This window comes from Triticum urartu, chromosome 2A (assembly GCF_056163025.1).
Source record: "Triticum urartu cultivar PI428250 chromosome 2A, HENAU_Tu73, whole genome shotgun sequence".
In the NCBI taxonomy this organism is placed as follows: domain Eukaryota; kingdom Viridiplantae; phylum Streptophyta; class Magnoliopsida; order Poales; family Poaceae; genus Triticum; species Triticum urartu.
In genome coordinates this window covers 61,648,377-61,676,141 of record NC_141874.1, presented here as the reverse complement: position 1 = coordinate 61,676,141, position 27,765 = coordinate 61,648,377, and the positions used below count along the sequence as shown (strand labels likewise).

The window sequence follows — 27,765 nt, the reverse complement described above, 5'->3', positions numbered from 1 at the left end:
CCTTCAAAGGTGCATCTCCGAAGAGAAAGGGTGGAACCTTTTGGCAGAAATTCACGCTGGACTCAGCGGTCACCACGCCGCAGCCCGGGCTCTTGTAAGCAAGGCCTTCCGTACATGATTCTATTGGCCAACGGCCCGGGCAGATGCACAAGACTTGGTCCAACGTTGCGCCGGTTGCCAACTCTTTGCAAATCAAAGCCACATGCCACCCACCGCCCTCCAAACAATCCCCATTACGTGGCCCTTCGCGGTCTGGGGGCTTGACATGGTTGGTGTTGGGGAACGTAGTAATTTCAAAAAAATTCCTACGCACACGCAAGATCATGGTGATGCATAGCAACGAGAGGGGAGAGTGTTGTCTACGTACCCTCGTAGACCGTTCGCGGAAGCGTTATATCAACGCGGTTGATGTAGTCGTACGTCTTCACGTCCGACCGATCCAAGTACCGAAAGCACGGCACCTCCGAGTTCTGCACACGTTCGGCTCGGTGACGTCCTCGCCTTCTCGATCCAGCAAGAGGAGCGAAGTAGTAGATGAGTTCCGGCAGCACGATGACGTGGTGACGGTGTTGGTGAAGAACAATCTCCGCAGGGCTTCGCCTAAGCACTACAAAAACTATGACGGAGGATAAACTAGAGGGGATGGGGTTGCCGGCACACGGCTTGGTGTTTCTTGATGTGTCTTTGGTGCTAGCCCTACCCCTCTATTTATATGTTGAGCCCTGGGGTCGAAACTTGGAGTAAAAGCCTCCTCAAAGTCGGTTTCACCCGAAAGGCAAGAGTCCTTCTCGGACTCCAGGGCTAGACGCCAGGGTTCCCGGCGTCTACCCCCTGGCGTCTAGCCTCTGGTCTCCGCAAAACTTCCTTTTTCACTTTCCAAAAGCCTCGTGGGCTTTCCCCTTTGGCCCAGATAAAGTGTTCTCGTGCCCAAACATTTCAGGAAACATCCGGAACCCCTTCCGCTGAATTCCGGAACCCTTCCAGAGATCAAACACTACTATCCCATATATCAAACTTTATCTTCGGACCATTCCGGAGTTCCTCGTCATGTCCGTGATCTCATCCCGGACTCTGAACAACATTCGGTCATCAACATACATAACTCACATAGTACTATATCGTCAACGAACGTTAAGCGTGCGGACCCTACGGGTTCGAGAACTATGTAGACATGACCGAGACACCTCTCTGGTCAATAACCAATAGCGGGACCTGGATGCCCATATTGGCTCCTACATATTCTACGAAGATCTTTATCGGTCAGACCGCATAACAACATACGTTGTTCCCTTTGTCATCGGTATGTTACTTGCCCGAGATTCGATCGTCGGTATCTCAATACCTAGTTCAATCTCGTTACCGGCAAGTCTCTTTACTCGTTCCGTAATACATCATCCCACAACTAACTCATTAGTTGCAATGCTTGCAAGGCTTATAGTGATGTGCATTACCGAGTGGGCCCAGAGATACCTCTCGACAATCGGAGTGACAAATCCTAATCTCGAAATACGCCAACCCAACAAGTACCTTTGGAGACACCTGTAGAGCACCTTTATAATCACCCAGTTACGTTGTGACCTTTGGTGGCACACAAAGTGTTCCTCCGGTAAACGGGAGTTGCATAATCTCATAGTCATAGGAACATGTATAAGTCATGAAGAAAGCAATAGCAACAAACTAAACGATCAAGTGCTAAGCTAACGGAATGGGTCAAGTCAATCACATCATTCTCCTAATGATGTGATCTCGTTTAATCAAATGACAACTCATGTCTATGGTTAGGAAACTTAACCATCTTTGATCAACGAGCTAGTCAAGTAGAGGCATACTAGTGACACTCTGTTTGTCTATGTATTCACACATGTATTATGTTTCCGGTTAATACAATTCTAGCATGAATAATAAACATTTATCATGATATAAGGAAATAAATAATAACTTTATTATTGCCTCTAGGGCATATTTCCTTCAGTCTCCCACTTGCTCTAGAGTCAATAATCTAGTTCACATCGCCATGTGATTTAACATCAATAGTTCACATCACCATGTGATTAACACCCATAGTTCACATCGACATGTGACCAACACCCAAAGGGTTTACTAGAGTCAATAATCTAGTTCACATCGCTATGTGATTAACACCCAAAGAGTACTGAGGTGTGATCATGTTTTGCTTGTGAGAGAAGTTTAGTCAACGGGTCTGCCACATTCAGATCCGTAAGTATTTTGCAAATTTCTATGTCAACAATGCTCTGCACAGAGCTACTCTAGCTAATTGCTCCCACTTTCAATATGTATCCAGATTGAGATTTAGAGTCATCTGGATCAGTGTCAAAATTTGCATCGACGTAACCCTTTACGACGAACCTTTTTTCACTTCCATAATCGAGAAAACATATCCTTATTCCACTAAGGATAATTTTGACCAATGTCCAGTGATCTACTCCTAGATCACTATTGTACTCCTTTGCCAAACTCAGGGCAGGGTATACAATAGGTCTGGTACACAGCATGGCATACTTTATAGAACCTATGGCTGAGGCATAGGGAATGACTTTCATTCTCTCTCTATCTTCTGCCGTGGTCGGGTTTTGAGTCTTACTCAACTTCACACCCTGTAACACAGGCAAGAACTCCTTCTTTGACTGTTCCATTTTGAACTACTTCAAAATCTTGTCAAGGTATGTACTCATTGAAAAACTTATCAAGCGTCTTGATCTATCTCTATAGATCTTGATGCTCAATATGTAAGCAGCTTCACCGAGGTCTTTCTTTGGAAAACTCCTTTCAAACATTCCTTTATGCTTTGGAGAATAATTGTACATTATCTCCGATCAACAATATGTCATTCACATATACTTACCAGAAATGCTGTAGTGCTCCCACTCACTTTCTTGTAAATACAGGCTTCACCGCAAGTCTGTATAAAACTATATGCTTTGATCAACTTATCAGAGCGTATATTCCAACTCCGAGATGCTTGCACCAGTCCATAGATGGATCGCTGGAGCTTGCATATTTTTGTTAGTACCTTTAGGATTGACAAAACCTTCTGGTTGCATCATATACAACTCTTCTTTAATAAATCCATTAAGGAATGCAATTTTGTTTATCCATTTGCCAGATTTCATAAAATGCGGCAATTGCTAACATGATTCGGACAGACTTAAGCATAGATACGAGCGAGAAACTCTCATCGTAGTCAACACCTTGAACTTGTCGAAAACCTTTTTGCGACAATTCTAGCTTTGTAGATAGTAACACTACTATCAGCGTCCGTCTTCCTCTTGAAGATCCATTTAATCTCAATGTCTCGCCGATCATTGGGCAAGTCAATCAAAGTCCATACTTTGTTCTCATACATGGATCTCATCTCAGATTTCATGGCCTCAAGCCATTTCGCGGAATCTGGGCTCATCATCGCTTCCTCATAGTTCGTAGGCTCGTCATGGTCAAGTAACATGACCTCCAGAACAGGATTATTGTACCACCCTGGTGCATATCTCACTCTGGTTTACCTACGAGGTTCGGTAGTAACTTGATCTGAAGTTACATGATCATCATCATTAGCTTCCTCACTAATCGGTGTAGTAGTCACAGGAACAGATTTCTGTGATGAACTACTTTCCAATAAGGGAGCAGGTACAGTTACCTCATCAAGTTCTACTTTCCTCCCACTCACTTCTTTCGAGAAAAACCCCTTTTCTAGAAAGGATCCATTCAAAGTAACGAATATATTTCCTTTGGATCTGTGATAGAAGGTGTACCCAACATTTTCTTTTGGGTATCCTATGAAGACGCACTTCTCCGATTTGGGTTAGAGCTTATCAGGTTGAAACTTTTTCACATAAGCATTGCAAACTCAAACTTTAAGAAACGACAGCTTAGGTTTCTTGCCAAACCATAGTTCATACGGTGTCGTCTCAACGGATTTAGATGGTGCCCTATTTAACGTGAATGCAGCTGTCTCTAATGCATAACCCCGAAACGATAGTGGTAGATCGGTAAGAGACATCATAGATCGCACCATATCTAATAAAGTACGGTTATGACGTTCAGACACACCATTACACTGTGGTGTTCCAGGTGGCGTGAATAGTGAAACTATTTCACATTGTTTTAACTGAAGGCCAAACTCTTAACTCAAATATTTTACCTCTGCGATCATATCGTAGAAACTTTTTATTTTCTTGTTACGATGATTCTCCACTTCACTCTGAAGTTCATTGAACTTTTCGAATGTTTCAGACTTGTATTTCATTAAGTAGATATACCCATATCTGCTCAAATCATCTGTGAAGGTCAGAAAATAACGATACTTGCCGTGAGCCTTAACACTCATCGGACCGCATACATCAGTATGTATTATTTCCAATAAGTCAGTTGCTCGCTCCATTGTTCCGGAGAACAGAGTCTTAGTCATCTTGCCCATGAGGCATGGTTCGCAAGCATTAACTGATTCATAATCAAGTGATTACAAAAGCCCATCAACATGGATTTTCTTCATGCGTTTTACACCAATATGACCTAAACGGCAGTGCCACAAATAAGTTGCACCATCATTATTAACTTTGCATCTTTTGGTTTCAATATTATGAATATGTGTATCACTACGGTCGAGATCCAACGAACCATTTTCATTGGGTGTGTAACCATATAAGGTTTTATTCATGTAAACAGAACAACAATTTATTCTCTTACTTAAATGAATAACCGTATTGCAATAAACATGATCAAATCATATTCATGCTCAACGCAAACACCAAATAACACTTATTTAGGTTCAACACTAATCCCAAAAGTATAGGGAGTGTGCGATGATGATCATATCAATCTTGGAACCACTTCCAACACACATCGTCACTTCACCCTTAACTAGTTTCTGTTCATTCTGCAACTCCCGTTTCGAGTTACTACTCTTAGCAACTGAACCAGTATCAAATACCGAGGGGTTGCTACGAACATTAGTAAAATACATATCAATAATCTGTATATCAAATATACCTTTATTCACTTTGCCATCCTTCTTATCCGCCAAATACTTGGGGCAGTTCCGCTTCCAGTGACCAGTCCCTTTGCAGTAGAAGCACTTAGTCTCAGGCTTAGGACCAGACTTGGGCTTCTTCACTTGAGCAGCAACTTGCTTGCCGTTCTTCTTGAAGTTCCCCTTCTTCCCTTTGCCCTTTTCTTGAAACTAGTGGTCTTGTCTACCATCAACACTTGATATTTTTCTTGATTTCTACCTTCGTTGATTTCAGCATTACGAAGAGCTTGGGAATCGTTTCCGTTATCCCTTGCATATCATAGTTCATCACGAAGTTCTACTAACTTGGTGATGGTGACTAGAGAATTCTGTCAATCACTATTTTATCTGGAAGATTGACTCCCACTTGATTCAAGTGATTGTAGTACCCAGACAATCTGAGCACATGCTCACTGCTTGAGCTATTCTCCTCCGTCTTTTAGCTATAGAACTTGTTGGAGATTTTATATCTCTCAACTCGGGTATTTGCTTGAAATATTAACTTCAACTCCTGGAACATCTCATATGGTCCATGACGTTCAAAACGTCTTTGAAGTCCCGATTCTAAGCCGTTAAGCATGGTGCACTAAACTATCAAGTAGTCATCATATTGAGCTAGCCAAATGTTCATAACATCTGCATCTGCTCCTGCAATAGGTTTGTCACCTAGCGGTGCATCAAGGACATAATTCTTCTGTGCAGCAATGAGGATAAACCTCATATCACAGATCCAATCCGCATCATTGCTACTAACATCTTTCAACTTAGTTTTCTCTAGGAACATATCAAAAATAAAACAGGGGAGCTAAACGCGAGCTATTGATCTATAACATAGATATGCTAATACTACCAGGACTAAGTTCATGATAAATTTAAGTTCAATTAATCATATTACTTAAGAACTCCCACTTAGATAGACATCCCTCTAATCCTGTAAGTGATCACGTGATCCATATCAACTAAACCATAACCGATCATCACGTGAAATGGAGTAGCTTTCAATGGTGAACATCAATATGTTGATCATATCTACTATATGATTCACGCTCGACCTTTCGGTCTCAGTGTTCCGAGGCCATATCTGCATATGCTAGGCTCGTCAAGTTTAACTTGAGTATTCTGCGTGTGCAAAACTGGCTTGCACCTGTTGTAGATGGACGTAGAGCTTATCACACCCGATCATCATGTGGTGTCTGGGCACGACGAACTTTGGCAATGGTGCATACTCAGGGAGAACACTTTTATCTTGAAATTTAGTGAGAGATCATCTTATAATGCTACCGTCAATCAAAGCAAGATAAGATGCATAAAAGATAAACATCACATGCAATCAATATAAGTGATATGATATGGCCATCATCATCTTGTGCTTGTGATCTCCATCTCCGAAGCACCGTCATGATCACCATCGTCACCGGCGTGACACATTGATCTCCATCATAGCATCGTTGTTGTCTCGCCAATCTTATGCTTCCACGACTATCGCTACCTCTTAGTGATAAAGTAAAGCATTACAGCGCAATTGCATTGCATACAATAAAGCGACAACCATATGGCTCCTGCCAGTTGCCGATAACTCGGTTACAAAACATGATCATCTCATACAATAAAATTTAGCATCATGTCTTGACCATATCACATCACAAAATGCCCTGCAAAAACAAGTTAGACGTCCTCTACTTTGTTGTTGCAAGTTTTACGTGGCTGCTACGGGCTTAAGCAAGAACCGTTCTTACCTACGCATCAAAACCACAACAATAGTTTGTCAAGTTGGTGCTGTTTTAACCTTCACAAGGACCGGGCATAGCCACACTTGGTTCAACTAAAGTTGGAGAAACTGACACCCGCCAGCCACCTGTGTGCAAAGCACGTCGGTAGAACCAGTCTCGCGTAAGCGTACGTGTAATGTCGGTCCGGGCCGCTTCATCCAACAATACCGCCGAACCAAAGTGTGACATGCTGGTAAGCAGTATGACTTATATATCGCCCACAACTCACTTGTGTTCTACTCGTGCATATGGCATCTACGCATAAAACCTGGCTCGGATACCACTGTTGGGGAACGTAGTAATTTCAAAAAAATTCCTACGCACACGCAAGATCATGGTGATGCATAGCAACAAGAGGGGAGAGTGTTGTCTACGTACCCTCATAGACCGTTCGCGGAAGCGTTATATCAACGCGGTTGATGTAGTCGTACGTCTTCACGTCCGACCGATCCAAGTACCGAAAGCACGGCACCTCCGAGTTCTGCACACGTTCGGCTCGGTGACGTCCTCGCCTTCTCGATCCAGCAAGAGGGGCGAAGTAGTAGATGAGTTCCGACAGCACGACGGCGTGGTGACGGTGTTGGTGAAGAACAATCTCCACAGGGCTTCGCCTAAGCACTACGAAAACTATGACGGAGGATAAACTAGAGGGGACGGGGTTGCTGGCACACGGCTTGGTGTTTCTTGATGTGTCTTTGGTGCTAGCCCTACCCCTCTATTTATATGTTGAGCCCTGGGGTCGAAACTTGGAGTAAAAGCCTCCTCAAAGTCGGTTTCACCCGAAAGGCAAGAGTCCTTCTCGGACTCCAGGGCTAGACGCCAGGGTTCCCGGCGTCTACCCCCTAGACGCCAGGGTTCCTGGCGTCTAGCCTCTGGTCTCCGCAAAAATTCCTTTTGCACTTTCCAAAAGCCTCGCGGGCTTTCCCCTTTGGCCCAGATAAAGTGTTCTCGTGCCCAAACATTTCGGGAAACATCTGGAACCCCTTCCAATGAATTCCGGAACCCTTCCGAAGATCAAACACTACTATCCCATATATCAAACTTTATCTCTGGACCATTCCGGAGTTCCTCGTCATGTCCGTGATCTCATCCCGGACTCCGAACAACATTCGGTCATCAACATGCATAACTCACATAGTACTATATCGTCAAAAAACGTTAAGCGTGCGGACCCTACGGGTTCGAGAACTATGTAGACATGACCAAGACACCTCTCTGGTCAATAACCAATAGCGGGACCTGGATGCCCATATTGGCTCCTACATATTCTACGAAGATCTTTATCGGTCAGACCGCATAACAACATACGTTGTTCCATTTGTCATCGGTATGTTACTTGCCCGAGATTCGATCGTCGGTATCTCAATACCTAGTTCAATCTCGTTACCGGCAAGTCTCTTTACTCGTTCCGTAATACATCATCTCGCAACTAACTCATTAGTTGCAATGCTTGCAAGGCTTATAGTGATGTGCATTACCGAGTGGGCCCAGAGATACCTCTCCGACAATCGGAGTGACAAATCCTAATCTTGAAATACGCCAACCCAACAAGTACCTTTGGAGACACCTGTAGAGCACCTTTATAATCACCCAGTTACGTTGTGACGTTTGGTGGCACACAAAGTGTTCCTCCAGTAAACGGGAGTTGCATAATCTCATAGTCATAGGAACATGTATAAGTCATGAAGAAAGCAATAGCAACAAACTAAATGATCAAGTGCTAAGCTAACGGAATGGGTCAAGTCAATCACATCATTCTCCTAATGATGTGATATTGTTTAATCAAATGACAACTCATGTCTATGGTTAGGAAACTTAACCATCTTTGATCAACGAGCTAGTCAAGTAGAGGCATACTAGTGACACTCTGTTTGTCTATGTATTCACACGTGTATTATGTTTCCGATTAATACAATTCTAGCATGAATAATAAACATTTATCATGATATAAGGAAATAAATAATAACTTTATTATTGCCTCTAGGGCATATTTCCTTCAGTTGGATCCCTTAAAGGGGGAACCCACAAGAAAAAATACTTACTGGTCATGGTGGATATGATGTAGGGTAGAACCCTAGTGGCCCGATCTTTCACGACAGGAGCGGAATCCCGCGAAGAACACGAAGAACACGAGGTGTAAAGAGAGGGAAAACACAAGGGGAACACAAGAGAAACACTAGACCAACAAGAATAAGTCACACATGTGCTAGATCCTCGAATACATAAGAGAAGATACACGATCCACGGATAACTAAGGACGATACAAGGGTAGCCGGTCTTCTCCGTGAGGAGGTCTTGAATCCACGGGGGGATCTTCCCTTAGAAAGGGGGCTTGAATCCAAGGGATCTTCTCCGAAGAGGCCGCAGTCTCTCGCACGGAGGAGATCCGATATGGATGAGCATAGCTCTATCTCTCAAATGAGCTAAACCAACGCTAACCGTAGTACGGAGCTAAGGGACAAGTATATATAGTCCAAGGGGTAAGTTGGGGGATACATGGGGTGAAACCCCTTTCACTGCGCATAGGCAGGGCGGTAGTACCGATCATGGGGACGGTTGTACCGCCGGACGCTCAGGTACGGGTTCCTGGAGGTGCTTCCGGATGTGCTCAGCGGTTGTACCAGTGCTTGGGGTGGTTGTACCGGTCAGGTGGCTGTTACGGGGATAAACCGGTGCTGCACCGGCCTTGCACCGCTCGATCACAGAAGCTTGGCCGGTTGTTGGGCGGTGGTCGAGCGGTTGCACCACTTGTGGGCCTTCAGCGGTAGTACCGCTTGGTGTGGGCGGTAGTACCGCTCGGGCTGTAGCAGCTGGCTCTCCTTCCCTTGCTCCCGCGCACACTTGGCCTTGGTCCTTAGGCTCTCCATGGTCTCCTCGGATGGACCTGAGTATGCATAAGGTCAGCGCTTGAGGTAGCATCCATGTCTTACATGCGGAAAGGGAAGATTCGGAAACCTTGTGTCCAATGGTGTATGCTTGAGGTCTCAACATGTGGGCACTAGGGGCTTGGGGAGAAGCCGTGCTGTACATGGGGATGATCATAGGATGCTCTGCATCAGGATACATTCACCAAATGGATAGAGGCCAAACCTGTTAAAACAGCCGAATCCGGACCGGTGATAGACTTCATATCCGGGGTCGTACACCGTTATGGCGTCCCCCACAGCATCATCACTGACAACGGCACGAACTTCACGGCTGATGAGGTAAAACTCTGGTGCAGCAAAATGGGCATCAAGCTCGATTATGCTTCAGTCTATCACCCACAAACCAACGGCCAAGTTGAGCGAGCAAACGGTCTTATAATGAGCGGCATTAAACCCAGATTAGTGTGTTCCTTAACGGAGTCTAACATGCACTGGGTAGAGGAGCTCGACTCCGTACTCTGGGGGCTGCGGACCACGCCGAATTGTAGTACCGGATATACACCCTTCTTTATGGTGTACGGCGCAGAGGCAGTCTTGCCCTGTGACATAATTCATGACTCACCTCGAGTGCGCATGTACGAAGAAAGAGAAGCCGAGCTCGATCGGCGGGACAGTCTGGACACCCTGGAGGACGAGTGCGACGTAGCAAAAGCCTGTTCCGCATTTTATCAGCAACAGGCTCGCAGATACCAAAGCAGAGAAGTACGGGCCAAAACTTATAACGTTGGAGAACTAGTTCTACGCCTGCCGGATAAGAAAAAGAACAACCTCGAGCCCAAATGGGAAGGTCCCTTCATTATCGACCAAGTTCTGACCGGTGGAGCGTACCGACTGCGGGATGCATTGACTAATCGACTCGAGCCGAACCCATGGAACACGGCCAGGCTCCGAAGATTCTACGCCTAGCGCCGGACTCTATGTTCGTCCCCTTCCTCTGTCCATTTTTTGCATATACATTATCTGTCTTGTTTTCCTTTCTTTCTTTCTTTTTATTCTTTCTCTAGGCCTTCAAGGGCCAACTTGTGCCTCGCTTGCACATTATGGATGCGCTAGCCGCGCTCATCATACCTGGGGGCTTCTTTCACAGAAGCTTAACTATTTATCTGGGCCTCATGCCCCGCACATGTATTATACTTCCGCATGTACCTTTTTTTGCCATTATATGCATCGATATGACTTAAGTTTTGGACAAGCTGGGTTGCCTGGCTCTTGTATTTATGCCCTACGTTCCCGTTATTTCGGCTAGGGCATAAGGGGAGCACCTCTGCGATTGTTACTGCCGGGTTAGCCGGATGTGTACCTCAGACTGGGTGAAGCCGAAAGCTAGCGTTCTTAAGGGAATATTCGGTCGGTGAACAAAAGATGATTTCTATTTATTTTCCATATGTGCCCCCAGATGTGTTTTCCTGTGTTTCCTATCGCAGTCCGGACATGCACTTTAGGGCATGCATACCCAGGGAAAGGAACCCTTAACGGAACTATTCTCCCTGGAAGATGTTTCTTACTACCCATGTAATATAACATAACTAGTTGGGCACTTGTCTGTTCAAGCACTAATGACCCCTACGCCTGGTCTCCACGCATACCCCGGTTCTTATATAACTGAGCGGGTATTCGGATACACTCTGGACTATCGGGTCCTGAGGTTGAAGCGAAAAGGTCCGCCATGACAAATGATCTACAATCCGGCTAGAAGGCATTACACATGTCACTTTAATTACATAGTCATGCAGACTGACTAAATTCCTCTTCTATACCATCCAACAGGCGGTCTAGCCTACAATCCTGTTGGGAATACTTTGCGGCTAATTCTACTTGCCCATAAACTAAGCAAACGGGGATCTCTTTTCCGCCGGGCCCCACAGGTCCGACCTCGCCCATGTGATTTGGGTCAGCCTTGGTATACCGCGTCTTCACCATGGCCCAGGCTTCTCTGGCACCTTGACGGCAGGCCGATATCTTCCATAATCGGAAGCGCCGTCGTGCTCCCTTAAGCTTCTCCGTAAGCTCTACAACGCCTTCTGGCAGGGAGACGGATGGCCACAAGGCCTGAGCAACACCTTGCATCACCTGTCGAACTTATTCGTGCAGATGTGAGAGCTCGGATAGAAGATCACCCGCAGACCCGGGCATTTCCTCCGCGGGACGACCCGTCAGCATACCTACAGACATAACGTTGTTAGTCGGCTTCTTCGCCGAACTCCTTCAAAAGGATTCGTTCAAGCACTTATTGAAAATGCCGCGTCGAAGCCGCTTATTCTCCTTCTCGGAGTCTGCAAGCTGGGCTCGAACGTCTTTTAGTTCCACACTCAGCTTGATATTGGCATCTTAGAGATTGTTTTTCTCCCGCCTAACCTCAGTCAGCACGCGTTTGCCAGCCTCTAGCTGTCGCACGACATGCTGGTCCTCCAGATTTTCTCCGGATTCATCTGCAACATCTATTGTTAGATCTGCAGCCACGCCGCACACTATATGGCAACCATCATTCTTTAAAGTAAATGTTACCAGCGGGGGACTTTTTCAGTTCCTTCAATGCGGCAACAGCGGCCCGTAGTTGGGTCTTGCATTCCTCCAGATCCTGTGACAGCCTAGTATTCTTCTCTGTAAGAACCTGCACAATAAAGATGATCCTTAAATCAGTTCTACTAACCATTTCAAGTCTCAGGGGCTACTGATACACATAAATCGTCAGATTTACTTACCCGTAGATCCTTTACATACTGATCCGTGGCTGTGGCTAGACCATCTTGAGCAGCACGGAGGTACGCCTCTCCAAAATTGAAGGCATTAAATGCCTCTGGTGAGAAACAAGCGTTGCGGAGTATGGCCCGGCGGCGCCTATGATTCCTGGCGCTTTCCACTTCTGAGTTTGTAGCGGATAATCTATCCGCATCCTCTGTAGGGGGATTATCCGGCGCCCGCCCCATATCGGCTTCCGTCTCTATGTCCGGTCCTGGCGCCCGACTGGTGGAAGCGTGATTAGCAACATCACCGGACATATTCCGGCGAGCATTTTTTTGGTTAAAGAAACACGGGCGTCGTTACATTTTGAGAAAGACGACAACCACAGAGCGGGGTTTCTATTATACCTTTGCGCCGGCGTCTCCGTCCTGACCGCCTTCCTTTTTGGCCTGCCCGGCCTCGCTGCCTCTTGTTGGCGAGTTGCTGCGGGTTTGGCAGGGCGTCCCGAATGCCTTCCCTATAAAGACGCCATATGCATATGGTAGGTGAAGTGTCTAACAGGGGATCCTAGTTTCTGGAGTTGGGATTTTTTGGTTTTCTTACGTGCGATGCAGGAAGCAGTTCGGGATAGTCGGCTGTAATGGCCATCATGGCATCATCGCAGCTTAACTGATAGAACTACCGATCTATCAGCTCCATGAATATAACCGGATCTTCTTCGAGTCCGGAGTCAAGGGCCCGGTCAGGGTCCTCGGGTTGTGGAGAAGGGCTGCTGACCTCCTTTATGGCTTTTCGCAGTTCCTGCCACAAAGTGGCAAGGTGAATATTTACGACAAAGAATGCGGGAAAAATGGGAGTAAGGAGATATAACTTACCCAGCTTGGAGGATTGTACATGGAGAATCCATCCCGTGGCTTGATGTGGATGAACTCCTCTTCCTCTCCCTTAAACAATTCAGACAGAATTTTGCTAAAGCGGCAGCATTGTCCGGACCCTTACGCCCGCAGCGGGTGGCATCATCCGTCCCGTTAAAACACCACAAGGGGTGCCCACAATATTGAAGTGGTTGCACTCCCCGCATTATGCAAATTGACATAACTTCGATTGTTGTCAATCCTGATTGAGCCAGTGCTTTAATCCGGTTCATCAGGTAGAGGACTTCTCCATTGTCTTCCACCTGGGGGATCCATGGGAGCCAACTTCGGCGTTTCTTCAAAGGGGCATTGCTGAACTTAGGAAGACCCCGCCGAACAGGGTCCGGAAGGGGAACGTCCTCCATATAAAACCATTCCGAAGGCCAGTCTTGACGACTTCTTCGGGGTGCCGGACAGGTATCCGGTACTGGCGATGCGCCATATTTCGGCTCCGCCCACTTGATAAAGTGACCCCCTTTGTGTGGGAGGGACGAGGCAAAATAGCCTTTTCCATAGCTCGAAGTGAGCCTCGCAGCCCAGGAACAACTCGCAGAGAGCAACATAGCCGGCGATGTGTAGAATGGAGGCAGGAGTGAAATTGTGTAGTTGGAGGCCGTAGAACTCCAGGAGCCCGCAGAGGAATGGATGAATTGGAAATCCGAGTCCCCTTAATAAATAGGGAACAAGGCAGACCCGCTCCCCTGTAGAGGGACTGGGGAAGCTCTCCGCTTGCTCCCCGCCATTGTAGGTGGCAAGCCCGGCTCGAACGGGCACCATGTATGCTGGAGGGAGGAATCCCTTAGTCTGTAGTTCGATTAATCGACTGTGTGGGATGGAACACCTCTCCCAATCACCGGGCTTAGGGCTACGGGGGCGGGAGGAGGAGCTGCGGAGGTCGGCCATGCTGGAATGGACCTTTTCGAAGCACGCTCTGATGGATTCTCGCTGGGGGAGGATGGTGTGGATCGGATCTGAGAATCCCCGTCCTTTTAATAGACAATTTATTTATCTGGCTAGGGGGCGAATGTAAAAACGCCCTGGCGCCTCGTATTCATTCGACGCGTGGAAAATAGCCCTTATTGGGCACAGAAGCCAAGAGGTCCAAACATTTATGGGGTCGGACACTGCTTTACAAACGTTCGAAATATGGAGAAGAACCCGCCCTGCAATGCCGAAGACAACACTGCGCGTCGGACTCGTCGTCATTGAAGCCTGGTTTGGGGGCTACTGAGGGAGTCCTGGATTAGGGGGTATCCGGACAGCCGGATTATATCCTTTGGCCGGACTGTTGGACTATGAAGATACAAGATTGAAGACTTCGTCTCGTGTCCGGATGGGACTCTACTTGGCGTGGAAGGCAAGCTAGGCAATACGGATATGTATATCTCCTCCTTTGTAACTGACCTTGTGTAACCCTAGCCCCCTCCGGTGTCTATATAAACCGGAGGGTTTTAGTCCGTAGGACAACATACAATCATACCATAGGCTAGCTTCTAGGGTTTAGCCTCTCCGATCTCGTGGTAGATCAACTCTTGTAATACTCATATCATCAAGAATAAATCAAGCAGGACGTAGGTTTTACCTCCATCAAGAAGGCCTGAACCTGGGTAAAACATCGTGTCCCCTGCCTCCTGTTACCATCCGCCTTAGACGCATAGTTCGGGACCCCCTACCCGAGATCCGCCGGTTTTGACACCAGCAGCCGCCGACGACCCCTGTTCCTCCTCCGGTCCTCACTCGAGCACACTCCGTCACCGCCCCGAGGTTCTCCGGGCTCGATGCCGCCCCTCCCGGTCTCTCGACAGCCCCACCCCGTCTTCCCCAGCTTCAGATTCCGTCCCGTTGCCGTGTTGTTGCCGAGCATATTCGATCCGAGCTTGAGCTCAGTGCAGCTTTGCCCGAACTGCCCGGTCACTAGCTCCAACCCCAGCCCAGGCCCGCTGGATTTCGCGCCCGCCGCGGGCTCTCGCTGATGACCACCGCGCCGTCCGTCTCCCCCTCCCTCTCCCTCTCCCTCTCCCCACTACACTCCGAGCGGGCCTTTCTGTTCCCCAGATCCTCGGCGAGGAGCCGAGCCGGGGTCGCCTTCCCCACTCGGCCGTACGGGCCGTTGCTTCGCCGGAGGACGCCTGCCATGTCTGCCGGTAGCGTCGGCGTGAACGGCTCTCCGATGGCGCCTGAAGACTACGCAGGTTATTTCTGTGCCATTGATTTGATTTCTCCTATTTCTGCTTTGCTGCAGCCTCATGATAAGATTTGTGCCTAGTTGAAAGCCTAGTTTATATTTGATCATCTACTTTGTGTCGTTCAGTTTCCCTACTAGCGTCTTCTTATTGCTTTCGAAAATTTCAGTCTCGCCTTGTGCCTTGATGACACCGGCATTGCCAACTGCAGCACAGGGATATCGTTCTTGCATCACATGCTTGATGTGAGTATGATTTACTCCTTTTGTCTACAGTTGTGGGGTGAGGTTTTCTTTATTGACGGCATATGCTTGTGGTAGCGTAGGTATTTTGTTTTTTGACCTTTGGGTTTGTTTGAGGCAAGAATGTGACATGTCTCGCATCTAGCTGAAAAAGTATAGTAACTTCTTCATGCAAAGAAGGGCAAAACGGAACTTCGTAATCATGAAATATATGGCCTTGTGTGACGCTCCCGATTTGACCGTACACTAATCATACATGCAAACATGTACAATTAAGATCAGGGACTCACGGGAAGATATCACAACACAACTCTACAAATAAAAATAAGTCATACAAGCATCATATTACAAGCCAGGGGCCTCGAGGGCTCGAATACAAGAGCTCGATCATAGATGAGTCAGCGGAAGCAACAATATCTGAGTACAGACATAAGTTAAACAAGTTGGCCTTAAGAAGGCTAGCACAAACTGGGATACAAATCGAAAGAGGTGTAGGCCTCTTGCCTGGGATCCTCCTAAACTACTCCTGGTCGTCGTCAGCGGCCTGCACGTAGTAGTAGGCACCTCCCGAGTAGTAGCAGTCGTCATCGATAGTGGCGTCTGGCTCCTGGACTCCAACGTCTGGTCGCAGCAATCGGGTATAGAAAGAGAAAAAAGGGGGAGCAAAGCAACCGTGAGTACTCATCCAAAGTACTCGCAAGCAAGGAACTACACTACATATGTATGCATTGGTATCAAATGGAAAAGGGGTAACATATGTGGACTGAACTGCAGAATGCCAGAATAAGAGGGGGATAGCTAGTCCTATCGAAGACTACGCTTCTGGTAACCTCCATCTTGCAGCAGAAGAAGAGAGTAGAAGGTAAGTTCACCAAATAACATCGCATAGCATAATCCTACCCGGCGATCCTCTCCTCGTCGCCCTATTAGAGAGCGATCACCGGGTTGTATCTGGCACTTGGAAGGGTGTGTTTTATTAAGTATCCGGTTCTAAGTGTCATAAGGTCAAGGTACAACTCCGAGTCATCCTTTTACCGAGGGACAAGGCTATTCGAATAGATAAACTTCCCTGCAGGGGTGCACCACATTTCCCAACACGCTCGATCCCCTTTGTCCGGACACACTTTCCTGGGTCATGCCCGGCCTCGGAAGATCAACACGTCACAGCCCTACCTAGGCACAACAGAGAGGTCAGCATGCCGGTCTAAATCCTATGGCGCAGGGGTCTGGGCCCATCGCCCATTGCACACCTGCACGTTGCGTATGCGGCCGGCAAGCAAACCTACCATCCCTTATACAAGAGCAGGCGTTCCAGTCCAACCCGGCGCGCGCCGCTCAATTGCTGACGTCACGAAGGCTTCGACTGATACCACGACATCGAGTGCCCATAACTATTCCTGTGTAGTTGGTTAGTGCGTATAGGCCAGTGGCCAGACTCAGATCAAATACCCAGATCTCGTTAAGCGTGTTATTTTGAAATAACCGCGGACGCCGACCAGGGCCAGGACCACCTCTCTCCTAGGTGGTCTCAACCTACCCTGTCGCTCCGCCACAAAGATCTACTCAGAGGGCCGTCGGGACAAACGTCATTTCGGACCCAATCCGTGAATCACTCGCGGGTACTCTACGAGCCGACCCGACTTTAGTCACCACAAGTATCATATAATATGTACATAAGTATAAACCCGTGATCACCTCCCAAGTGATCACGGCCCGATAGTATAAGATGGCAGACGGACAAGAATGTAGGGCCACTGATGATAAACTAGCATCCTATACTAAGCATTTAGGATTGCAGGTAAGGTATCAATAACTGTAGCAACAATGACAGGCTATGCATGATACGTCCATTTTGCATCATGCTTTTATATCGATATTTATTGCATTATGGGCTGTTATTACACATTATGTCACAATACTTATGACTATTCTCTCTTATTTTACAAGGTTTACATAAAGAGGGAGAATGCCGGCAGCTGGGATTCTGGGCTGGAAAAGGAGCAAATATTAGAGACCTATTCTGCACAGCTCCAAAAGTCCTGAAACTTCACGGAAGGTGTTTTCCAAATATATAAAAAATACTCAGCAGAAGAAACTCACCAGGGGGGGCACACCCTGCCCACGAGGGTGGGGGCGCGCCCTACCCCCCAAGGCGTGCCCCCCTACCTCGTGGGCCCCCCCGGTGGCCCTCCGGTGGCCATCTTCTGCTATATGGAGTCTTTCGATGGGAAAAAAATCATAAGCCATCTTCTCGGACGAAACTCCGCCGCCACGAGGCGGAACCTTGGCGGAACCAATCTAGGGCTCTGGTGGAGCTGTTCTGCCGGGGAAACTTCCCTCCCATAGGGGGAAATCATCGCCATCGTCATCACCAACGCTCCTCTCATCGGGAAAGGGCAATCTCCATCAACATCTTCATCAGCATCATCTCATCTCAAAACCCTAGTTCATCTCTTGTATCCAATTCTTGTCTCCAAGTCCAGGATTGGTGCTAGTAGGTTGCTAGTAGTGTTAATTACTCCTTGTAGTTGATGCTAGTTGGTTTAATTGGTGGAAGATCATATGTTCAGATCCTATATGCATACTAATACCCCTCTGATTATGAACATGTTTATGCTTTGTGAGTAGTTACTTTTGTTCCTGAGGACATGGGATAAGTCTTGCTATTAGTAGTCATGTGAATTTGGTATTCCTTCGATATTTTGATGATATGTATGTTGTCTCTCCTCTAGTGGTGTTATGTGAACGTCGACTACATGACACTTCACCATTATTTGGGCCTAGAGGAAGGCATTGGGGAGTAATAAGTAGATGATGGGTTGCTAGAGTGACAGAAGCTTAAACCCTAGTTTATGCGTTGCTTCATAAGTGGCTGATTTGGATCCATATGTTTCATGCTATGGTTAGGTTTACCTTAATAATTTTGTTGTAGTTGAAGATGCTTGCAATAGAGGTTAATCATAAGTGGGATGCTTGTTCAAGTAAGGGCAGCACCCAAGCACCGGTCCACCCACATACCAAATTTTCAAAGTACCGAACGTGAATCATATGAACGTGATGAAAACTAGTTTGACGATATTCCCATGTGTCCTCGGGAGCGCTTTACATCATATAAGAGTTTGTCCAGGCTTGTCCTTTGCTACAAAAGGATTGGGCCACCTTGCTGCACTTTATTTACTTTTGTTACTTATTGCTCGTTACAAATTATCCTATCATAGAACTATCTATTACCACTTATTTCAGTACTTGCAGAGAATACCTTGCTGGAAACCGCTTATCATTTCCTTTTGCTCCTCGTTGGGTTCGACTCTCTTACTTATCGAAAGGACTACGATAGATCCCCTATACTTGTGGGTCATCAATGCATCAGGATAGGATTAACGGAAAGCGGTATCATGCTACACTACTCTAATGCAAGCAGTATAGAGAAGAGTAGGCGATATCTGGTGATCAGGGGGGCTTGTCTGGTTGCTCTGGCAAGGAGGGGTCGTCAACACTGTAGTCGATCGGGGGTACCGGCAGCGGTCTCGGGATCTACTGGAAAGAAGTAACGGAGGGGGAACACAATAAATAACAGAGCAAACAAAGCAACACAAAGCATAACATGGCAATGCGCGGTGCTAAGGCGACCTAACACAGTATGAGGTGATACCGGTGAAGGGGGGAACATCCGGGAAAATATCCCCGGTGTTTCGCGTTTTCGGACAGATGAACCAGAGGGGGAAAGTTGCATGTTCGCTATGCTAGGGATGCATGGTGGACGAACGGGCGGCATATCCAGATTCGTCTCATCGTTCTGAGCAACTTTCATGTAAAAAGTCTTTCCATCCGAGCTATGGTTTATTTTATATTGATTTTAAAAAATTTAAATTAATTTCAGCATTTATTTAATTATTTTAATTTAACATTATCCAGAATAGTGCATGCTGATGCCAGCATGACGTCAGCAGTCAACAGAGATGTTGACTGGGTGGCTAACGTGTGGGTCCCGCATGTCATAGGTATAATTACCTAATCAACCTATTGATCAGTTTAATTAGTTAATTAGGTACCTAATGTTTATTTAGTTTAATTAAACAGAATTAATTAAGATAATTTATTTAATTAATTAATTAATTAACATTTTATTTACTTTTTATTTATTTATTTTTAATTTCTTTTTTTAAATCGTTTTCATTCTAGGCAAGGCCCACCTGTCATTGGCACATGGGGGCGGGGCCCAGCCGTCATAGGCCCAGAGGGCCTTAGCGGATTGGGCGGTGCGGTTACGGGCATGCGGCGCTAGCCGCCCGATGGGGCGAACCCGGGCACGAGGACGACGACCGCCGGGACGCGACGGGGTGCCGGAGTTGGTCGTCGGCGCGGCACCGGCGTAGGCGGGCGGCGGCGTGGCGCTTGGAGGAGGAGGCGGGTGCAGGGAGCGGCCCGAGCGGCAGAGCTCCGGCGGGCGCGGTCGCGAGGCAGAGGCGGGGCGCGGCGGGCGGATGCAGCGAGCGGGCGCGGGATGGCGCAGGGGGGAGCGGGGCGTGATACGTCTCCGTCGTATCTACTTTTCCAAACACTTTTTCCCTTGTTTTGGATACTAACTTGTATGATTTGAATGGAACTAACCCGGACTGACGCTGTTTTCAGCAGAATTGCCATGGTGTTGTTTTATGTGTAGAAAACAAATATTCTCGGAATGACCTGAAACTGCACGGAACATCTTAGAAAAAATAATAAAAAATCCTCGCCAAAGATGAAGACCAGGGGGCCCACACCCTGTTCACGAGGGTGGGGGGCGCCCCCCCCCCAGGGCACGCCCCCCTACCTCGTGGGCCCCCTGGATGCCCTCCGACGCCAACTCCAACTCTATATATTTGCTTTCGGAGAGAAAAAAAATCAGAGAGAAGAAATCATCGCGTTTTACGATACGGAGCCGCTGCCAAGCCCTAAAACCTCTTGGGAGGGCTGATCTGGAGTCCGTTCGGGGCTCCGGAGAGGGGGATTCGTCGCCGTCGTCATCATCAACCATCCTCCATCACCAATTTCATGATGCTCACCGCCGTGCATGAGTAATTCCATCGTAGGCTTGCTGGACGGTGATGGGTTGGATGAGATTTATCATGTAATCGAGTTAGTTTTGTTAGGGTTTGATCCCTAGTATCCACTATGTTCTGAGCTTGATGTTGCTATGACGTTGCTATGCTTAATGCTTGTCACTAGGGCCCGAGTGCCATGATTTCAGATCTGAACCTATTATGTTTTCATGAATATATGTGAGTTCTTGATCCTATCTTGCAAGTCTATAGTCACCCACTATGTGTTATGATCCGTTAACCCCGAAGTGACAATAATCGGGACCACTCCCGATGATGACCATAGTTTGAGGAGTTCATGTATTCACTATGTGCTAATGCTTTGTTCCGGTTCTGTATTAAAAGGAGGCCTTAATTGAAGGAAATATGCCCTAGAGGCAATAATAAAGTTATTATTTATTTCCTTATATCATGATAAATGTTTATTATTCATGCTAGAATTGTATTAACCGGAAACATAATACATGTGTGAATACATAGACAAACAGAGTGTCACTAGTATGCCTCTACTTGACTAGCTCTTTGATCAAAGATGGTTAAGTTTCCTAACCATAGACATGAGTTGTCATTTGACTAAACAAGATCACATCATTAGGAGAATGATGTGATTGACTTGACCCATTCCGTTAGCTTAGCACTTGATCGTTTAGTTTGTTGCTATTGCTTTCTTCATGACTTATACATGTTCCTATGACTATGAGATTATGCAACTCCCGTTTACCGGAGGAACACTTTGTGTGCCACCAAAGGTCACAACGTAACTGGGTGATTATAAAGGTGCTCTATAGGTGTCTCCAAAGGTACTTGTTGGATTGGCGTATTTCGAGATTAGGACTTGCCGATAACGAGATTGAACTAGGTATTGAGATACCGACGATCGAATCTCGGGCAAGTAACATACCGATGACAAAGGGAACAACGTATGTTGTTATGCGGTCTGACCGATAAAGATCTTCGTAGAATATGTGGGAGCCAATATGAGCATCTAGGTTCCGCTATTGGTTATTGACTGGAGACGTGTCTCGGTCATGTCTACATTGTTCTCGAACCCGTAGGGTCCGCATGCTTAAGGTTTCGATGATAGTTATATTATGAGTTTATGAGTTTTGATGTACCGAAGGAGTTCGGAGTCCCGGATGACATCGGGGACATGACGAGGAGTCTCGAAATGGTCGAGACGTAAAGATCGATATATTCAACGACTATATTCGGACATTGGAAAGGTTCCGAGTGATTCGGGTATTTTTCGGAGTACCGGAGAGTTACGGGAATTCGCTGGGGAGTATATGGGCCTTATTGGGCTTTAGGGGAAAGAGAGAGGAGAGGTTGGGCGCCCCCCAAGGCCTAGTCCGAATTGGACTAGGGGGAGGGGCTGCGCCCCCTCCTTCCTTCTCTTCTCTCTTCCCTTGCCTTGACTCCTACTCCTACTACTTGGAAAGGGGGGAATCCTACTCCCGGTGGGAGTAGGACTCCTCCAGGGCGCGCCATAGGGGCCGGCCCTCTCCCCCCTCCTCCACTCCTTTATATACGTGGCCAGGGGGCACCCATAGAGACAACAATTGATCCTTGAGATCTATTAGCCGTGTGCGGTGCCCTCCTCCACCATAATCCTCGATAATATTGTAGCGGTGCTTAGGCGAAGCCCTGCGACGGTAGAACATCAAGATCGTCACCACGCCGTCATGCTGACGGAACTCTTCCCCGACACTTTGCTGGATCGGAGTCCGGGGATCGTCATCGAGCTGAACGTGTGCTAGAACTCGGAGGTGCCGTAGTTTCGGTGCTTGATCGGTCGGGCCATGAAGACGTACGACTGCATCAATCGCGTTGTGCTAACGCTTCCGCTTTCGGTCTACGAGGGTACGTAGACAACACTCTCCTCTCTCGTTGCTATGCATCACCATGATCTTGCGTGTGCGTAGGAAATTTTTGAAATTACTACGTTCCCCAACAGTGGCATCCGAGCCTAGGTTTTATGCGTAGATGTCATATGCACGAGTAGAACACAAGTGAGTTGTGGGTGATATAAGTCATACTGCTTACCAGCATGTCACACTTTGGTTCGGCGGTATTGTTGGATGAAGCGGCCCGGACCGACATTACGCGTACGCTTACGCGAGACAGGTTTTACCTCCGTGCTATGCACACAGGTGACTAGCGGGTGTCAGTTTCTCCAACTTTAGTTGAACCGAGTGTGGCTATGTCCGGTCCTTGAGAAGGTTAAAACAGCACTAACTTGACAAACTATCGTTGTGGTTTTCGATGCGTCGGTAAGAACGGTTCTTGCTAAGCCCGTAGCAGCCACGTAAAACTTGCAACAACAAAGTAGAGGACGTCTAACTTGTTTTTGCAGGGCATGTTGTGATGTGATATGGTCAAGACATGATGAGATATAAGTTGTTGTATGAGATGATCATGTTTTGTTGAAGTTATTGGCAACTGGCAAAATCCTTATGGTTGTCTCTCTATTGCATAAGATGCAAGCGCCAAATAATTGCTTTACTTTATCGCTATGCGATAGCAATAGTTGCAAGAGCAATAGTTGGCGAGACGACCATGTGATGACACATTGATATAGATCAAGATGATGGAGATCATGGTGTCATGCCAGTGACGATGGAGATCATGACGATGCTTTGGAGATGGAGATCAAAGGCACAAGATGATGATGGCCATATCATGTCACATATTTTGATTGCATGTGATGTTTATCTTTTATACATCTTATTTTGCTTAGTTCGACGGTAGCTTCATAAGATGATCTCTCACTAATTATCAAGGTACAAGTGTTCTCCCTGAGTATGCACCGTTGCGAAAGTTCTTCGTGCTGAGACACCACGTGATGATCGGGTGTGATAGGCTCTACGTTCAAATACAACGGGTGCAAAACAGTTGCACACGCGGAATACTCAGGTTAAACTTGACGAGCCTAGCATATAACAAATATGGCCTCGGAACACGGAGACTGAAAGGTCGAGCGTGAATCATATAGTAGATATGATCAACATATTGATGTTCACCATTGATACTACTCCATCTCACGTGATGATCGGACATGGTTTAGTTGATTTGGATCACGTGATCACTTAGAGGATTAGAGGGATATCTTTCTAAGTGGGAGTTCTTAAGTAATATGATTAATTGAACTTAAATTTATCATGAACTTAGTCCTGGTAGTATTAGCATATCTATGTTGTAGATCAATAGCTCGCGTTGTTGCTTACCTATGTTTATTTTGATATGTTCCTAGAGAAAAACTAAGTTGAAAGATGTTAGTAGCAATGATGCGGATTGGATCCATGATCCGAGATTTATCCTCATTGTGACAGACCTATTGCAGGAGCAGATGCGGACGTTATGAACATTTAGCTAGCTCAGTATGATGACTACTTGATAGTTTAGTGCACCATGCTTAACGGCTTAGAATCGGGACTTCAAAGACGTTTTGAACGTCATGGACCATATGAGATGTTCCAGGAGTTGAAGTTAATATTTCAAGCAAATACCCGAGTTGAGAGATATAAAATCTCCAACAAGTTCTATAGCTAAAAGATGGAGGAGAATAGCTCAAGCAGTGAGCATGTGCTCAGATTGTCTGGGTACTACAATCACTTGAATCAAGTGGGAGTCAATCTTCCAGATAAAATAGTGATTGACAGAATTCTCTAGTCACCATCACCAAGTTAGTAGAACTTCGTGATGAACTATGATATGCAAGGGATAACGGAAACGATTCCCAAGCTCTTCGTAATGCTGAAATCAACGAAGGTAGAAATCAAGAAAAATATCAAGTGTTGATGGTAGACAAGACCACTAGTTTCAAGAAAAGGGCAAAGGGAAGAAGGGGAACTTCAAGAAGAACGGCAAGCAAGTTGCTTCTCAAGTGAAGAAGCCCAAGTCTGGTCCTAAGCCTGAGACTAAGTGCTTCTACTGCAAAGGGACTGGTCACTGGAAGCGGAACTGCCCCAAGTATTTGGCGGATAAGAAGGATGGCAAAGTGAATAAAGGTATATTTGATATACAGATTATTGATGTGTATTTTACTAGTGTTCGTAGCAACCCCTTGGTATTTGATACTGGTTCAGTTGCTAAGAGTAGTAACTCGAAACGGGAGTTGCAGAATGAACAGAAACTAGTTAAGGGTGAAGTGACGATGTGTGTTGGAAGTGGTTCCAAGATTGATATGATCATCATCGCACACTCCCTATACTTTTGGGATTAGTGTTGAACCTAAATAAGTGTTATTTGGTGTTTGCGTTGAGCATGAATATGATTTGATCATGTTTATTGCAATACGGTTATTCATTTAAGTAAGAGAATAAATTGTTGTTCTGTTTACATGAATAAAACCTTATATGGTTACACACCCAATGAAAATGGTTCGTTGGATCTCGACCGTAGTGATACACATATTCATAATATTGAAACCAAAAGATGCAAAGTTAATAATGATGGTGCAACTTATTTGTGGCACTGCCGTTTAGGTCATATTGGTGTAAAACGCATGAAGAAAATCCATGTTGATGGGCTTTTGTAATCACTTGATTATGAATCAGTTAATGCTTGCGAACCATGCCTCATGGGTAAGATGACTAAGACTCCGTTCTCCGGAACAATGGAGCGAGCAACAGATTTGCTGGAAATCATACATACTGATGTATGTGGTCCGATGAATATTGAGGCTCATGGCAGGTATCATTATTTTCTGATCTTCACATATGATTTGAGCAGATATGAGTATATATACTTGATGAAACACAAATCTGAAACATTTGAAAAGTTCAAAGAATTTCAGAGTGAAGTGGAGAATCATCGTAACAAAAATAAAAATTTCTACGATATGATCGCAGAAGTAAAATATTTGAGTTACGAGTTTGGCCTTCAGTTAAAAACAATGTGAAATAGTTTCACTACTCACGCCACCTGGAACACCACAGTGTAATGGTGTGTCCGAACGTCATAACAATACTTTATTAGATATGGTGCGATCTATGATGTCTCTTACCGATCTACCACTATCGTTTTGGGGTTATGCATTAGAGACAGCTGCATTCACATTAAATAGGGCACCATCTAAATCCGTTGAGACGACACCGTATGAACTATGGTTTGGCAAGAAACCTAAGATGTCGTTTCTTAAAGTTTGAGGTTGCAATGCTTATGTGAAAAAGTTTCAACCTGATAAGCTCTAACCCAAATCGGAGAAGTGTGTCTTCATAGGATACCCAAAAGAAAATGTTGGGTACACCTTCTATCACAGATCCGAAGGCAATATATTCGTTGCTTTGAATGGATCCTTTCTAGAAAAGGAGTTTCTCTCGAAAGAAGTGAGTGGGAGGAAAGTAGAACTTGATGAGGTAACTGAACCTGCTCCCTTATTGGAAAGTAGTTCATCACAGAAATCTGTTCCTGTGATTACTACACCGATTAGTGAGGAAGCTAATGATGATGATCTTGTAACTTAAGATCAAGTTACTACCGAACCTCGTAGGTAAACCAAAGTGAGATCCGCACCAGAGTGGTACGGTAATCCTGTTCTGGAGGTCATGTTACTTGACCATGACGAGCCTACGAACTATGAGGAAGCGATGATGAGCCCAGATTCCGCGAAATGGCTTGAGGCCATGAAATCTGAGATGAGATCCATGTATAAGAACAAAGTATGGACTTTGATTGACTTGCCCAAAGATCGGCGAGCCATTGAGATTAAATGGATCTTCAAGAGGAAGACGGACGATGATAGTAGTGTTACTATCTACAAAGCTAGAATTGTCGCGAAAAGGTTTTCGACAAGTTCAAGGTGTTGACTACGATGAGAGTTTCTCACTCGTATCTATGCTTAAGTCTGTCCGAATCATGTTGGCAATTGCCGCGTTTTATGAAATCTGGCAAATGGATAAACAAAATTGCATTCCTTAATGGATTTATTAAAGAAGAGTTGTATATGATGCAACCAGAAGGTTTTGTCAATCCTAAAGGTACTAACAAAAATATGCAAGCTCCAGCGATCCATCTATGGACTGGTGCAAGCATCTCGGAGTTGGAATATACGCTCTGATAAGTTGATCAAAGCATATAGTTTTATACAGACTTGCGGTGAAGCCTGTATTTACAAGAAAGTGAGTGGGAGCACTACAGCATTTCTGGTAAGTATATGTGAATGACATATTGTTGATCGGAGATAATGTACAATTATTCTCCAAAGCATAAAGGAATGTTTGAAAGGAGTTTTCCAAAGAAAGACCTCGGTGAAGCTGCTTACATATTGAGCATCAAGATCTATAGAGATAGATCAAGACGCTTGATAAGTTTTTCAATGAGTACATACCTTGACAAGATTTTGAAGTAGTTCAAAATGGAACAGTCAAAGAAGGAGTTCTTGCCTGTGTTACAGGGTGTGAAGTTGAGTAAGACTCAAAACCCGACCACGGCAGAAGATAGAGAGAGAATGAAAGTCATTCCCTATGCCTCAGCCATAGGTTCTATAAAGTATGCCATGCTGTGTACCAGACCTATTGTATACCCTGCCCTGAGTTTGGCAAAGGAGTACAATAGTGATCTAGGAGTAGATCACTGGACATTGGTCAAAATTATCCTTAGTGGAATAAGGATATGTTTTCTCGATTATGGAAGTGAAAAAAGGTTCGTCGTAAAGGGTTACGTCGATGCAAATTTTGACACTGATCCAGATGACTCTAAATCTCAATCTGGATACATATTGAAAGTGGGAGCAATTAGCTAGAGTAGCTCTGTGCAGAGCATTGTTGACATAGAAATTTGCAAAATACTTACGGATCTGAATGTGGCAGACCCGTTGACTAAACTTCTCTCACAAGCAAAACATGATCACACCTCAGTACTCTTTGGGTGTTAATCACATAGCGATGTGAACTATTGACTCTAGTAAACCCTTTGGGTGTTGGTCACATGTCGATGTGAACTATGGG

At 45.8% G+C, this 27,765-nt stretch overlaps 1 pseudogene; it reads left to right on the top strand.

The window, feature by feature from the left end:
* The first annotated feature begins 15,287 nt into the window (after positions 1 to 15,287).
* The window catches only part of LOC125540950 (imidazoleglycerol-phosphate dehydratase 3, chloroplastic-like), a 36,214-nt pseudogene continuing 23,736 nt past the window's right edge, over positions 15,288 to 27,765 (top strand).